The sequence below is a fragment of the Neoarius graeffei genome, chromosome 26, assembly GCF_027579695.1.
Source record: "Neoarius graeffei isolate fNeoGra1 chromosome 26, fNeoGra1.pri, whole genome shotgun sequence".
Taxonomy (NCBI): Eukaryota; Metazoa; Chordata; class Actinopteri; order Siluriformes; family Ariidae; genus Neoarius; species Neoarius graeffei.
The window spans coordinates 23,470,264-23,486,259 of NC_083594.1; positions in this window are offsets into that span (position 1 = coordinate 23,470,264).

The following is a 15,996-nucleotide window of genomic DNA, read 5'->3' on the forward strand; positions in this document are numbered from 1 at the left end:
CGCTGCCACATACCCCCACCGCCCGACTCAGGCCGGGCGGCCGTCCGGCCGGCAGCCGACTCCCCCCCCTTGACGGGAGAGGAAGTCCGCCACGACCATCTGCGCCCCCGGCCTGTGGATCACCTTGAAGTTAAAGGGTTGGAGTGCCAGATACCAACGGGTGATCCGTGCGTTGGCATCCTTCATGCGGTGGAGCCACTGGAGGGACGCTTGGTCCGAACAGAGGGTGAAAGGGCGTCCCAACAGGTAGTAACGGAGGGCGAGGACTGCCCACTTGATCGCCAGGCACTCCTTCTCAATCGTGCTGTAGCGCCCCTCACGCACCGACAGCTTACGACTGATATACAGTACTGGGCGATCCTCCCCCTCCACCTCCTGGGACAAAACGGCCCCCAGCCCTCTGTCCGACGCATCTGTCTGTAACATAAAGGGGAGAGAAAAGTAAGGAGAGTGTAAAAGTGGCTCCCCACACAGTGCAACCTTTACCTTAGAAAAAGCCCGCTGGCATTGCTCCATCCACTGGACCAGATCTGGTGCCCCCTTTTTAGTGAGATCAGTCAGCGGGCTGGTGACATCCGAATAATTAGGAATAAAACTACAATAATAGCCAGCCAGCCCCAGGAACTGTCTCACCCCTTTTTAGTCTTGGGCCTCGGGCAGGCCGCAATTGCCGCTGTCTTGTTAATTTGGGGATGCACCTGCCCGTTGCCCAAGTGGAAGCCCAGATACCGTACTTCCACCCGCCCAATCGCACACTTCTTCGGGTTGGCTGTGAGACCCGCTTGCCTCAGCGACCTAAGGACGGCCCTCAGGTGTTCGAGGTGCCTCGGCCAATCATTACTATAGATAATAATGTCGTTATTATAATGCCGCATAGGTGGCGTGGGGGCGGAGGACCCTATCCATCAGCCGCTGAAACGTAGCGGGCACCCCAAACAGCCCAAAAGGAAGTGTGACAAATTGGTGTAAGCCGAACGGTGTGGAAAAGGCCGTTTTTTTCTCAGGATAATGGAGTCAAGGGGATCTGCCAATAACCCTTTGTTAAATCCAGTGTCGAGTAAAAACGAGCCGTGCCTAGCCGATCGAGCAACTCATCAATACGAGGCATTGGGTACGCGTCGAATTTAGACACCGCGTTGACTTTTCTATAGTCTACACAGAACCGGACCGACCCGTCGGCCTTGGGTACCAAGACCACCGGGCTGCTCCAGTCACTGTGGGACTCCTCGACGATGCCCATTTCGAGTATGGCCTCGAGTTCTTCCCGAACCACTTTTTTCTTGTGCTCGGGTAACCTGTAAGGGCGGCTACGCACTACCACCCCCGGGGGCATCTCAATGTGGTGCTCTATGAGGTTGGTGCGGCCGGGCAGGGGCGAGAACACGTCCGAAAACTCCGTCTGCAACTGGGCAACCTCCACGAGTTGGGTCGGGGAGAGGTGGTCTCCACAAGGGACCGGAGAGGTACGTGATGCCAATGTTCCCTTTTGAACCTCCAGCCCCAGCTCCGCCTTCTCCAGAACCACCGACACCAATGCCACGGGGACCTCCTCGTTCCAGAGTTTGAGCAGGTTGAGGTGGTAAATCTGTAGCGCCCCACCCCATCCGTTCGCCTCACCTCATAGTCAACGTCCCCGACTCGCCGTGTGACCTCAAAGGGTCCTTGCCACTTGGCGACCAATTTGGAGCTCGATGTGGGCAACAGTACGAGTACCTTATCTCCCGGTGCGAACTCCCTAAGGCGCGTACCCTTGTCGTACAGGCGGGTTTGTCGTTCTTGGGCCTGCCGCAAATTCTCCTGAGTTAGGTGCGTGAGTGTGTGGAGTTTTGCATGCAGGTCAATAACGTCTCATCTCATCTCATTATCTCTAGCCGCTTTATCCTGTTCTACAGGGTCGCAGGCAAGCTGGAGCCTATCCCAGCTGACTATGGGCAAAAGGTGGGGTACACCCTGGACAAGTCGCCAGGTCATCACAGGGCTGACACATAGACACAGACAACCATTCACACTCACATTCACACCTACGGTCAATTTAGGGTGTATTCAGACCAGGATAGTTCAATAGTTCACTTGCTTTGGTCTGAACCAAATGTTTTTTTTATTTTTTCATTTTGGTGCGGTTCGCTTTCACACTGTACATTTTAGTAAGCGGACCAGAATCTGTCAACAAAGCCACGCGCCCTGAGGTCGTTCAGCTATTGGTCAGAGACGACACGCGCACAAAGCGTTAAGTTCAAAAGTAGTCATGGAGGCTTTCTGTGCTGTTATTCTTTTTAATGTCATCAAAGCTATATGTTTTTTCCAGTTTTTACTGTTTTCATAATTGTGCGATTACTATGCTGTTGTACAAGTAATTTATCAACGACAACAACAAAGGGCAAGGCGGCTACGGAGGATAGCGCTGATGAGCGCACATCATGTTGTGACAGTTCTGGCTCTTCACGCAATAGATGAATTTCTTTTTTGCGTTGCTAGTACTGCCACTTTTTGAAAGAATGTCCCTGATTTTAATGTAGGTCTGACGGAGTTTCTTCACTTTTAGCCGACATAGTTCTGGGGAGCGCGTGAACCCCTTCTCCTTCATTTTCTCACTGAATACAGCAAATACGTCAGCATTTTTGTGTGTTCTCTCCAAAAGCTCAGATATGTGGACATCTGCCCATATATCCACAAGGGAACGCGTTTCTTCCTCGGCCCACGTTTGCCCCCTACTCATTTTTTGTACTCTGTAGTCTAGCCTACCACTGGTCTGAATGACTGAACGACTGTTGTAAGGTTCCCTTGACAACCGAAACAGTGTTTGCACTTTGCGGTGGAGTGTCAAGACTCTGTTTCCCATAATGCTCGACAAACGACGGAAGCTCCCGAGGTACAAAAAAGCAAAATGTCGGATTAGGTCTGGTCTGCTTTCACACCTCCAAAAGATCCGCACCAGGGTTCCTTTGGTCCGGACCGAGTCCGACCTTGCAGCTCGGTCTCGGTCCGCTTGTTTGGTCTGGACCAGAGTTCGGTGGTTTGTATTCAGACCAACCCAAAAGATCCGGACCAAGGGAAATTTGGTTCGTTTGGTCCGGACCAAACAAAGTAGGTGTGAATACGCCATTAGAGTCACCAGTTAACCTAACCTGCATATCTTTGGACTGTGGGGGAAACCGGAGCACCTGGAGGAAGCCCACACGGACAGAACATGCAAACTCCACACAGAAAGGCCCTCGCCGGCCATGGGGCTCGAACCTGGACCTTCTTGCTGTGAGGCGACAGCGCTAACCACTACACCACCGTGCCACCCCGGTCAATAACGTACTGGATTTCATTTTTACTTGGTGAAGGTCCCTCCTCCCAATTTTCCCGCAGCACATCTAGAATGCCGCGTGGCTTACGCCCGTATAATAATTCAAATGGGGAGAACCCCGTGGAGGCTTGGGGGACCTCTTGCACTGCAAATAGCAAGGGTTCGAGCCATTTATCCCAATCACGTGCGTCCTCACTTACGAATTTTTTAATTATATTCTTGAGGGTGCGGTTGAACCGTTCAACTAAACCGTCCGTTTGTGGGTGATATACGCTGGTGCGGATCGGCTTAATACCCAACAACCCATACAGTTCGTTCAGTGTACGTGATATAAACGAGGTGCCTTGGTCAGTCAGAATCTCTTTTGGGATTCCAACTCGGAAGATAACGCGGAAGAGTGCCTCCGCAATACTGCGTGCTGAGATATTGCGAAGAGGCACTGCTTCCGGGTATCGTGTTGCATAGTCCACCAGAACTAATATAAAGCGGTACCCTCGTGCTCACCGATCTAATGGCCCGACGAGATCCATCCCAATTCTTTCGAACGGGGTCTCAATTAACGGTAGAGGGCGCAAAGGCGCTTTTGGAATGGCCACTGGATTTACTAACTGGCATTCACGGCATGCCGTACACCACCTACGGACATCGCCGCGAATCCCTGGCCAATAGAACCGGGCCATTATTCGGGCTAGTGTTTTATCCTGCCCTAAGTGTCCAGCCATGGGATTAAAGTGAGCCGCCTGGAATACCAATTCCTGGCGGCTCTTCTGAATTAAAAGCTGCATGACTCGCTCTTTAGTTTGAGTGTCCTGCGTCACTCGGTATAATCTATCCTTCATAATCGCGAAGTAGGGGAAGGACGGGGTGGCGTCTGGCTGGAGCGTTTGACCATCGATTACTCTCACTTGGTCAAACGCATGCCGCAGAGTCTTGTCTCGCGATTGCTCTAATGGGAAATCCGCGAGGGATTTCCCAACAGAGAGAGGAGGGGCCGGCGGCTCCTCACTCTGACGCAGAGATGGCTCTGTGACAGCTGCTCCCACCAAAGCGACACTGGGACCTCCCCTTGTTAAATGGCAGGACCCACTCTTCACTAAGTGTGTCATTAAATCCCGAAATCCCGGCCAATCAGTCCCCAAAATTATAGAGTGGGTAAGGCGAGGATTAACCGCCGCCTTCACTATAAATTTTTCCCCTCGAAAAAAATGTGGACCGACACTAAAGGGTAGTTGTGAACATCCCCGTGCACACACAACACCTTCACCAATTGTGCTCCCCCCAATGCCTCGTCTTGCACCAGGCTTTGGTGGATTGAGGTCTGATTACAGCCAGAATCCACCAACGTCTGATATGTATCCCCTTGGATACTCACCGGTATGCGATATGTTCCGGCCCGATCAAGGGCGGCTCCTGGCGCGTCAGGGATCCGAACCACCGTGCCCACCTCCATTACCGAGCACCGCTGTTGGAGGTGGCCCAGCTCCCCGCAGCGCCAGCAAACCAGCCCGGGCTTCCTCTCTGCACTAGTGCTCTGAGGCTCACTCACCTGGGGGGGGGGAAGAGACAGACACAGAAGGGAGAAAACAGGAGGGCACCATGGGTGCGGTGGGCCGGCTGGGGTGGTGCCGGCCCCCGTCTCCGCGGTGGGGGAATGGGGCGAGGAGGAGACACAGGAGGAGGGGAGAGAGAGAGAGAGAGAGAGAGATAAGAGAAGAGGTCGTCTGCTGTCCTGCCGTTGGGACAGCTGCCAAATGGTCCTCCGCCAGCTCGATTGCCTGATCCAGCGACGCCGGGCGGTGGCACTGGACCCACTCTGCAGTTCCTGCTGGTAAACGTGCGATGAACTGCTCCAGTGCCACCTGGTCGATGAGTCCCTCGGCGTCGCGGTTGTCGGCCCTCAACCACTGCCAGCAGGTGTCCCGGAGTTGCTGGCCAAACGCGAATGGCCAGCCGACTTCCTCCAAGCGCAAAGCGCGGAAGCACTGATGCTGCTGCTCGGGGGTGCGTCCCACACGCTGGAGGACGGCCCGGCGAAGGTCCACGTAGGCCAGCCGGCGGTCGGCAGGGAGCTGTAGCGCAGCCAGCTGCGCCTCTCCCGTTAGCAGGGGGAGGAGGCGTGCCGCGCGCTGGCCACCCCGAGGTCTCCGCGACGTGCTCAAAGAGCGTGATGAATGCCTCGGGGTCATCCTGCGGGCCCATCTTTGTTAGGGTGAGGGGGGACGGGCCCACGGTGGGAGTGTTGGTAGACCCCGCCGACGCTAGGAGGTGCCGGAACGCCCGCGATCTTCCTGTTCCGCCAGCACTAGGGCCTCGAACCATTGTTCTTGCTCCTTCCGGAGGGCGAGCAGCGCCTGGTGCTGGCTCTGTTGGGCCGTGGTGAGGGCGTGGATCAGGTCTGCGAAGGGGGAGGACTCCATGGGGCTGTTCTCTTCTGTGCTCATTCCCGGGTTTCGGCACCACTGTAACAGTTTGTATAGGTGGGTGGAGCACAGAAGGACGGCAGGCCAGAACTGAGTTCACAAAACTCTTTTTATTTAGCTTTTCAGCTTCTATGTTTACTCTCTCATACACTCAGACACACGCACACACATCAGTCGTCTGGGTGGGGAGAGAGCTCCCTCTGCTCTCGCTCTCTCTCCTTAAATAGGGCACGGTCACTGGGAAGACACACAAACACATTAATTAACGACAGGTGTAGTGATTCTGCCACTTACCTTTCCTGACTTCGCCCTCCGGTCACAGACCGATGCTTGACCACGCCCCCGCTGCCACAGCACTGCAGATGATGATATGTTCAAACTCTTTGCAATTTTACACTGTCGAACTCCTTTCTGATATTGCTCCACTATTTGTCGGTGCAGAATTAGGGGGATTGGTGATCCTCTTCCCATCTTTACTTCTGAGAGCTGCTGCCACTCCAAGATGCTCTTTTTATACCCAGTCATGTTAATGACCTATTGCCAATTGACCTAATGAGTTACAATTTGGTCCTCCAGCTGTTCCTTTTTTGTACCTTTAACTTTTCCAACCTCTTATTGCCCCGTCCCAACTTTTTTGAGATGTGTTGCTGTCATGAAATTTCAAATGAGCCAATATTTGGCATGAAATTTCAAAATGTCTTACTTTCGACATTTGATATGTTGTCTATGTTCTATTGTGAATATAATATCAGTTTTTGAGATTTGTAAATTATTGCATTCCGTTTTTATTTACAATTTGTACTTTGTTCCAACTTTTTTGGAATCGGGGTTGTAGTTATTTTATATGTAAATCAATTTTACAAAAGCATTTGAATTGTAATAAAAAAAATTTCCACAGTGGAGGCCAGATAAAGCAAGATACTATCTTTATTCTTATTAAACATGACAAAAGAAACATTGAGTGTTAGGTAAATGCAAAAAAAATTTTTAAATTAGAAAATGTATTTTTTGACCATAATGTCCCAAATGAGAGACCAGTTTCTGAGACAGACCCATATATATTTAGATATATGTGTATATGTTTTCTTGCCATAACTAAAACCAATACTCCAACACATTATATATTTCTGAAATCCTCAGTGTTACCTATCTACATATGAAAGAAAAATATTTGTATCCTATTCTGAATAAGCATGGCATAAGCCTTTGTAAAGACTGACACACACATACACCTCTTTGGTTAGGCCTTTAACTTTCATCCACATGTTTAAAATGTAATTTATTGGTAGCATATAAGTTAATGGCATCAATAAATCCCATTTCAATCACAGTGTTTTTAAAAATCATATCCAAATTCATTATTATTGACATTATAATATTCTACAAAAACAGTAAACTTAGTAAAATTGTCTAGGCATTAAGATGTTGGCCTAAGTAACATTATACCATTCAATAAAATAACAATAATAGGGTTTAGAAGATCTTCAATATTTTCCAAATTTACAATCAAGTTCAATAATTTCAAAAAATTATGTATGAAAGGATTACGTAACAAACACAGTACAAAACCACAACTAACAAATAAAGAAAGGTATGTAATATTTTTGAATGTGTTTCTTGCAGCAGCATAACAAAGGATTAAAACTTTTTATTCCAAAGGTTTGAACTCGCGAAGTTCTTTAATGCAGAATTACAGCCATCGGGGCATCCGGTCAAGGGGCATCCCCGGTCAAGGGGCATCCCTGGTCAAGGGTGAAGGAGACAGTAGAAGTTTGTTTGCAACCTTTAATCTCCTTTCGTCATTGATGGAATATGGTTATTTGTTTTCATCTTGACAAATCCAATAATACTGGATCATCTTCTAACCAGTTCTGAACCTTCTTCTCTTGGTGGTTTCCAAATTTTGTGAACGTGTACTGTGCAGCGCTCAATTATACATCCTTCCCTGCTTCCGCTTCTCCTTCTGCTTCTTGTAGCCATCCTTCCCTGCTTCTTCTTCTTTCGGTTTTATGGCGGTTGGCAACTAGCTAAAGTGGTGCATTACCACTACCAACTGGACTGGGGTGTGGTACTTGAGTTTAACCTTTCCAAGTATGAGGCAAAACAAAAACAAACAAACAAACAAACAAAAATTATTTTAATTAGACGTGTTCCTTAAGAGGCTAAATACATAGTTGAAGCGGATTTCACCTGAACTTCTTTGCAGAATGTCCTCCAAGTTTAACATTAATTGTTTCTCTTGGAACTGTAAAATTAGTCTTTTTCTTCCTGATATTTAGGACATTGCAAAATAACATGCTCTATAGACTCTGGGCTGCCACAGAATTCACAGTTTCCATCTGTATGCTTCTTTATTATCAACAAAGAACTATTTAGTCTTGTGTGTCCAAACCTCATTCTTGAAAAAGCATCCTCCTCTTCCTTGCTTCTATTGGTATTTCTATGGTACTCTTTCCCACTTTGTTCTGGATATTATAGAACTGTCTCCCAGTCTGGCCATTGTCCCATAATGTTTGCCATTTTCCTTTAAATATGTTTTTAACCATACTTTTAATTTCTGCCTTGCTGTAAGCGACTTCAATATCTATGCTGGAATTTCCAGCTGCTTGTTTAGCACATTTATCTGCCATCTCATTCCCTACAACTCCTATATGAGCTGGTACCCATACAAGAGTTATCTTAACTCCTGCCTTTAACAGATTATTTGCAACTTGTAATATTTCAAACAAAATGTCCTGCCTTGATTTTGACTGGAACGTTCTGATGCTGATCAAAGCTGAGCTGGAGTCTGAAGCAAGTACTGCCTTCCTTGGCCTATTAACTTCCACCCATAGCAGAGCTAGCCACACAGCAACCAACTCCACTGTATAAACTGCTAGATCATCATTGATTCTTTTTCCTACTTTAACTTTTAACTTTGGGATAACAAAAGCAACCCCAACTCTTTTACCAGCCATTTTAGAGGCATCTGTATATAGAGTTATATCCTCTCTATGCGTCTCCATTAGATAGCTCTGAACCCTAAATTTGTCCATGTTACTCTCTTGCATCTCCTCTAATAACTCCAAATCAATGGACACCTCTTTAAAAAGCCATGGTGGAACAGCTGGGATAGGCACAGTAGGACTTATCTTTAATTCACTAAGCCCCATCTCATTAACTTTATCATTAATCACCCAACCAAAACTTCTGACTTGGGCATTTCCACGCTCTTGACATTGCCTCAGGACTGGTTGACTTATATGGTTTTCATAATGACCCTTCAAATTTGCCCAATACACAATGGCTAACTGTTCTCTTCTAAGATGAAGAGGCATTTCTCCCATCTCCACCTGGATAGCTGTCACTGGAGTAGTTTTAACAGCACCACAGCATAACCTTAATGCTTGATTTTGGATCACATCCAACTTATTCCGCAGTGTTTTGGCTGCAGACCCATATATTATGCTTCCACAGTCAAGCACAGACCTAATCAAACCTGTATAAATTGTTCTTAGAGCATGTCTGCTTGCTCCCCACTCCACTCCGCATAGACATTTCATTACATTTATTACTTTCTTGCATTTATCAATCATTTTTTGTATATGCACTGCCTACGTTAATCTTTGGTCAAACCATATGCCCAGATATTTAAAGGAGTCAACCCTTTCCAATTCATTAGCAGAGAGATTCACTTTTATATCCTTAGCCATTTTCTTTCTTAAGAAAAACATTATTTTGGTTTTGTCAGTAGAGATCCTAAAACCCCATCTAATGGACCATTTATCCATTACGTCAACTGCTTGCTGTATCTTACTCACCACAAATTCGACATTTCTCCCTCTTTTCCAAAAAGCACCATCATCTGCAAACAATGCTACATCCACAAAATTCTCCACTTCCTTAAAAATGTCATTTATCATAATGGAGAACAATAAAGGACTGATAATGCTCCCTTGTGGGATACCATTTTCCACCTGATACCGCTCACTTGTCACCCCATTAATCCTCACCATTATTGTTCTATCTGATAAGAATTCCTTAACCCATGTGAAAACTCTTCCCTTGACTCCCATATGATTTAACTTAATCAAAAGGCCCTCCTTCCACATCATGTCATACGCCTTCTCAATATCAAAAAAGACAGCCACAACTGATTCCTTATTCACATGGGCTCTTCTTATGGTATCCTCTAAATATACTAAAGGATCCATGGTGCCTCTGCCTCCTCTAAAACCATTCTGATAATTTTGTATCAATCCTTTAGTCTCAACTGTATATATTAGCCTGTCATTTATTATTCTTTCCATTGTTTTCCCCATCTGAGATGTTAGTGCTATTGGTCTGTAGTTGCTAGGGATCTTTGGGTCTTTCCTAGGCTTTTTAATAGGGATAATTATAGATTCTTTCCATACTTTTGGTATTATTCCCTCTGTCCAGACCCTATTGTAAAGACCCAAAAGAACTTCCTTTCCTTTATCAGTTAGGTTCTCTAACATAAAATAACAAATCCCATCCCCCCCGGAGAAGACTTACCTAACTTTCTTAGTGCATTATTAAGTTCAGTTATTGTGAGTAGTTCATTCAACACCTCACCTATCACCTCTTCACTCTCAAAGTCATGCTGATAATTTTTAACTGTTTCTGCCCTTGCTCTCTTTTCTTGATGGCTAAGATTTTCAGTGCTGTGTACCTTACTTAATGTCTTTGCCATTATCTCTGCTTTGTCAATACTACTAATGACTGTATTTTGACCGTCAATCAACACAGGATAACCATATTCTTTCCCACTTCCTTTCATTTTCTTTATCATGCCCCAGACTCTCTCCACTGGAGTAGTTCTTCCTACAGAGTTACAAAACTTTCTCCAGTAACCATTCTTAGCCTCCCTTATGGTTTTCCTTACGACCGCTTGAGATTTCTTAAATTCAATTCAATTTTGTAAATTGTGCGTTCTTTTCAAAACTCTAAATGCTTTGTTCCAATCTTTTATTGCTTTTTTGCATTCATTAGACCACCATGGAACTATCTTACTTAAATGCTTAGGTTTAGACTTAGGAATGGCTAAACTTGCTGCACTAATAATGCCAACACTAATATCTTTGCATAAGCTTTCAATATCTTTATTTATATCTATTACTGACAGCATTTCATCACTTATCTCAAATTCTAGAATGCAGATTTCTACATTTTGTTTATTTGGCAAGCTTATGCTAAAACATATTTCTGAAAGGACTTCAGATAAGTTAACGTTATTCATGTTAGCGTAACTTCGTTTGTACAAACAAATTAACAGTGTCCAAGTTAACTAGCTATGTGTTATTGTTAGCCGTGGACAAGGCTATGGCAACTTGGTGGGCAAATCCATAGAAAGTCATTTGACTAACCAGACTGCATAGCTATTGCAATGTTATCGCTAGCTCTAAAAGCACAGACAACTTAACTGCAAGCTTTCTCTTGGAATAAAACGTTTCTATACCTCAATATGCCTACAAGTTTTTGTAGGCTGTGACATGGCTCATTTTAAGCAAACAAAGCAAAAATTTAAAATTAAACAACTCTATTCTTTTCAGAAAACTGAAACATGGGTTCATGGACCATGGGGGCATGCATTCTCCAGAAGAACTGCCTCCTTCCATTCTGCCATCAACTGATCGTGTTCAAATAATGCTGCTGAGAAATCATTGAACTTGATTTTATACAGTCTATGGATGTGACGTGACCCTAGTGATTACTGATCAGCTGTCTCAATGTCACCTGCAGAAAAATCAATCACGTTTTAGAAAAAAAAAGAAAAAACATCCACTTTCAAAGCTGCTTCATAGTAACAAGTAACGAGGACCTTGTTAGAAATGTAGTGGAGTAAAAAGTACGATATTTGTCTTTCAAATGTAGTGAAGATAAAGTCATAAGTTTCCAGAAAAAAATAATACTTAAGCAAAGTACAGATACTCAAAAAGTGTACTTAAGTACAGTACTCAAGTAAATGTATTTTGTTACTGTCCACCTCTGGTTGCAGGCAAGCTGGAGCCTATCCCAGCTGACTATGGGTGAGAGGCAGGGTTTTCTTGGTTCGTTCTGAATGGTAAACTGCGTAAAAATCACTTTCAAGGACTAAAGACAAACTAGTTTCACCGTAGCCTGCAATGTGCTTCTGTTCACTCCGCCATCTTGGATCCTCTTGAGAGGCGGGGTACACCCTGGACAAGTCACTAGGTCATCGCAGGGCTGACAAATAGAGACAAACAACCATTCATGGCACCAATTAGCCTAACCTGCATGTCTTTGGGTTGTAGGGAAACCCATCCATCCATCCATTAGCTCTTATCCTGTACTACACCACCATGCCACCCCACATATGTAACCTACTTTGCAAAATTTGCCAAGTCTGGTTTCTCAGTATTAACCCTTTATTTACATCCCAAACACATAATTTTTTACTTCTTGTAATGTCAGCAATCACCATTTTCACCAAAAAAAGGAAATGCTAAATATTGCATGTAAAAACGTAAAAAAAAAAAAGCAATCCATACATATATTCGTATCACTTAAGTCCATTATAACATCTCATCTCTCTCATCTCATTATCTCTAGCTGCTTTATCCTGTTCTACAGGGTCGCAGGCAAGCTGGAGCCTATCCCAGCTGACTACGGGCGAAAGGCGGGGTACACCCTGGACAAGTCGCCAGGTCATCACAGGGCTGACACATAGACACAGACAACCATTCACACTCACACCTACGGTCAATTTAGAGTCACCAGTTAACCTAACCTGCATGTCTTTGGACTGTGGGGGAAACCGGAGCACCTGGAGGAAACCCACGCGGACACGGGGAGAACATGCAAACTCTGCACAGAAAGGCCCTCGCTGGCCACGAACCCGGACCTTCTTGCTGGGAGGCAACAGCACTAACCACTACACCACCGTGCCGTCCCCATTATAACATGTTTTTTAAAAAATTACCCGTTTACTAACTTTATGTGAATAGAAATCATATATTTACATGATATTATGTGTTAGCATCTACAGACCTTCATTCTGAAATAAAGCAGAATGAGCATTTTCTAAGAGCATGCATATTAAGCTACCTTCAAATGTGTCCACATGTTTATGATGCAATGAACTCTTCATTTGATATTCCATATTAATGAATAAGTAAAAAATTCGAAATATTATATTTGATATGTGCAGGTTTCAAATTTTGTCTTATAAAATCTTTTATTCAAATAAAGAATCACTTATCCCAGCTTTTTACTGAAGAGTTGATATATGGACACATTGTTATTAAGCATTAGCATATTAGCACAAAGCATATTTACAGGATAGGTGCATGGATGAGGAATCTGTTGTGGTATGTGGTTGTGTATGGAGAGTGCATAGACAGACAAGCATCAGACATCAGAAACTCTATAACTAACAGGTTCACTAGTTATCTACAATTTGTAAGAAAGAGTTATATTCTTAATTATGGCAGACGTCTGAGACAAGCATGCAAACAAACAGATAGGCAAAGATAGACACACAAAGAAGTGACTAACTTGCTGAAATATTTTTGCAACAGAGTTATGGGACCCCAACAGAAAACCAGTCACCTTGTTAAACACTTTTTTCATCAATCTTGAAACAAACATATTTTTAGATAAAGAATCTATAGAGTAACAAACTCCGAAAAGCAAAAAGTTATGTCAGTTGAATAGACTGAGCAGCACACCAGACCACCTCTGAGGTTCGAACTGATCCCACTCAGTAGTTTAGGCCCCCATACTTGCCAACCCTCCCGATTTCGGCGGGATGCTCCCAATTTTAGCCTCCGTCTCCCGATCGTACTTGTTAAAAACTGGATAATCTCCCAGTTTTGGGAAATCCCTACCGCCAAGTTAAAAATACTCTCGATTCTGTCCAATCAGAATTGTATGAGAAACACTGCTGACGTCAACTGATTTTTAACCAATCAACAAACAGAACGACAGTCACTTCCGTAATGTAGGATTCACCCAGGCTGTCCGACATTTTTTACAAGCAGTCATCCATCATGGCCACTAAACCCAATACCAAACAGCAAAAATATGAATGCAAATACCAGGTTGCATGGGAGAATGAATTTCCATGGATAAGCAAATGTTTGACCACCCAGTTACACATTTTAAGGTAAAGATACCTTAAATCAGAATATAATGGACATTTGAGTGTGAAAATCAACTAGTTTTCTATACCATTTCAGAAACAAACTGTACAACTTCTGAAGTGTTTAGTGAAATTTTGCATGACAGGGAATTTGTTTGGTGAGTGTATTTGAATAGTGTGGTCGTGTCTTAGTGCTATTTTGAATTTATGTTTGAGTTTTAAGTGAAAGTTTACAAGTGAATTATCTGGAAAGTGATTGATTTTGATCGAGTTTTGAGGTTTTAAGTGAAAGATTACTAGTGATTGTATTTTGGTAGTACTAAAATTTTGCATTCGAGTGAATTTCTTTGTGGAGTATATTTTGATAGTATGGTAGTATTTATAGTGCCATTTTTAAATTTTGTTTGAAAACGTTCAGTCAAAGTTTGCAAATGAGCAAATTCCTTTGATGCATTCTGATAGGATTTTGATAGGATTTCTAGTGCTTTTTAAAAATTCTGTTGGAAAGTGTTTAGTGAGAGAGACGCATTTTAGTAGTACTAAGACAGTGCAGTATTTATTTAATTGAGTTGTTACTATTTTGGTTAAATCTTATTAAAATTTGATTTAATTTATATATGATATTATAGTTCTCTGTATTTTTACATGAGCTTACAGAAGGAAAACACATTTGATGCAATCTAATAATACTTTCATTCACTGTGACTATTTTAAGAAATTATAAACATTCTTCTAAAGCATCACTTGTGTTATTTTCTGTGGGTCTCTGTATGTATACAATATTCAGGCATGAGATTTTTCAGCTAAAAGTCTGATTTAAGACTTCCCTTTCATTGTTATTATATTAAAATTCAAGGCATATTTACCAGCTGGGAGGTCTGTATCGTGAAATACCGTGACCGAGGTCTTGAAAGTACTGAGCGAGGCCCTCAGGGCCGAGGTCAGTATTCAAGGCCGAGGTCACAGTATTTCACCATACGGACCGACCTTAAGCTGGTAAATGATATACATTTTTTTTTCTTTACCAAATTCTAACAGAATACGAGAGCGCCCGAAAGGGAAAACCGAGCCGAGCCGCCATTTTGAATCCTCATTCACGGCTGTAATGCAAATTGCTTCCTCCTCGGTATACAAGTGCACTTCCATGGCAGGAAAAAAACTACATTTTGCCACCTATGTAGTCCCCTATTTATACAAATGTGAGTCATTCAGGATTCAGCCATGTTTTTGCTCGGCGTTAGCAAGTTAGAGGTTTTTAGCTTTCTCCTGAAATGTTTTCTTTAATTTCTTCTTCCTCAGGGTAGTAAAACTTGCTTTCACTGTGAACACTGTCCTTATCACTATCCATGCTGTAAAATTAATGCTATTCTCCTGAGAAATGCAAATATATGCATTTCTCAGGAGAATAGCATTAATTTTACAGCATTAAATGTATGTGTGTGTGTGTGTGTGTACACATACACTAAAATAAATATGCTAAAAAATTGCATTTTTAGCAAAAATATATATGCTAAAAATTAGCATTAATTTTACAGCATTAGCGTGTGTATATGTGTGTGTACATACACACATTATATATGTGTGTATATATGCACACATACGTATATACATACACACATCTCATCTCATCTCATTATCTCTAGCCGCTTTATCCTTCTACAGGGTCGCAGGCAAGCTGGAGCCTATCCCAGCTGACTACGGGCGAAAGGCGGGGTACACCCTGGACAAGTCGCCAGGTCATCACAGGGCTGACACATAGACACAGACAACCATTCACACTCACATTCACACCTACGGTCAATTTAGAGTCACCAGTTAACCTAACCTGCATGTCTTTGGACTGTGGGGGAAACCGGAGCACCCGGAGGAAACCCACGCGGACACGGGGAGAACATGCAAACTCCACACAGAAAGGCCCTCGCCGGCCCCGGGGCTCGAACCCAGGACCTTCTTGCTGTGAGGCGACAGCGCTAACCACTACACCACCGTGCCGCCCACATACACACATACAGTATATATGCTGTTTATGTGTGTGTGGAGAGAGAGAGGGGAGGCGGCATGGTGGTGTAGTGGTTAGCGCTGTCGCCTCACAGCAAGAAGGTCCGGGTTCGAGCCCCGTGGCCGGCGAGGGCCTTTCTGTGCGGAGCTTGCATGTTCTCCCCGTGTCCAAGTGGGTTTCC